Source organism: Arachis hypogaea, chromosome 15, assembly GCF_003086295.3.
Source record: "Arachis hypogaea cultivar Tifrunner chromosome 15, arahy.Tifrunner.gnm2.J5K5, whole genome shotgun sequence".
Taxonomy (NCBI): Eukaryota; Viridiplantae; Streptophyta; class Magnoliopsida; order Fabales; family Fabaceae; genus Arachis; species Arachis hypogaea.
This window is the reverse complement of record NC_092050.1, coordinates 52,352,809-52,354,119: the sequence shown is the minus strand read 5'-3', so window position 1 is coordinate 52,354,119 and position 1,311 is coordinate 52,352,809. Positions and strand designations below refer to the sequence as shown.

At 44.2% G+C, this 1,311-nt stretch overlaps 1 non-coding gene across 1 annotated transcript; it reads left to right on the top strand.

Moving 5' to 3' along the window:
- Positions 1 to 647: 647 nt before the first annotated feature.
- On the top strand, positions 648 to 754 carry LOC112752189 (small nucleolar RNA R71). Its single transcript, XR_003176635.1, has one exon. It is a non-coding gene; the product is annotated as a small nucleolar RNA R71 (small nucleolar RNA).
- Positions 755 to 1,311: the final 557 nt, after the last annotated feature.

Below are 1,311 nucleotides of genomic sequence, written 5' to 3'. Positions count from 1 at the left end.
CAATCCTTGAGAGTCTGTCATCAGATGATGGTAGGTTGGGATTAGAGGTAGAAGGATGAGGAGTGTTATTTTGGTTTTGATATGGATGTGGAGAGGTATTGTTATGGTGGTGTTGATATGTTCTCTGTGTGAATTGTTGGTGAGCTGCATTGTTGTTGGGGTTATGACGTCTCTGATCTTGGCTTTGATCTTGTTGATTCCCCCACCCAAAGTTTGGGTGATTCCTCCAACCAGGGTTGTAGGTCTTGGAATATGGGTCATGATTTTGTCTAGGTGAATTCCCAATGTAGTTGGCTTGCTCCTGCTCACTCTTTACCTCTGCATTCAATCCCTCTTGGGTTGTTGATGAAGTGGTGATTGCTGCTACTTGGGTCCTCTCCATCTTCTTGGTGAGGTCAGCTAATTGCTTGGTAATGAGCTTGTTTTGGGCCAGCAGAGCATCTACATTATTTAGCTCTATCACTCCTCTAGTGTTCCCTCTTTCGGAGGCATAGAAGTAGTCATTCTCTGCTACAGTTTCAATGACATCTATGGCCTCCTCAATGGTCTTCTTCTTGTTCAGAGATCCCCCGGATGAGTGGTCTACTGCTTTCTTTGATTCATAAGAAAGGCCTTCATAGAAAATGTGTAGCTGCACCCATTCATTGAACATATCTGGTGGACACCTCCTTGTTAGTTCCTTAAACCTCTCCCATGCTTCATATAGAGTCTCACCATCCTGCTGCCTGAAAGTTTGAACCTCAACTCTCAGCCTGTTGATTCTTTGAGGAGGATAAAATCTGGCTAAAAATTTGTTCACCATATCTTTCCAGGTTGTCAAACTCTCCTTAGGGAAGGATTCCAGCCATTTAGATGCCTTATCCTTGAGTGAGAATGGAAATAAGAGCAGTCTATAGGCGTCAGGATGAACATCATTCGACTTCACAGTATCGCATATCCTCAGGAAGGTGGTTAGATGTTGATTGGGGTCTTCTTGGACGCCTCCTCCGAATGAACAGTTGTTCTGAACAAGGGTGATGAGCTGTGATTTTAGTTCAAAGTTGTTGGCATGTATGGTTGGCTTTTGAATGCTACTCCCATAGTTTCCTGGGTTTGGGTTGATGTAGGAGCCTAGAACTCTTCTCTCTTGCCCAGCATGATTTGCTAGACCTTCTCTGCCATGGTTGTGAGCCTCTTCTTCATGAATGTTCTCCATATTCTCCTCCATGTCTAGTTCAAAGTACTCTTCCTCTTCCTCAGCACCCACTACTCTTTTTCCTCTTGCTTCCCTCCTTAATCTAATGGAGGTCCTCTCAGGTTCAGAATCAAAGG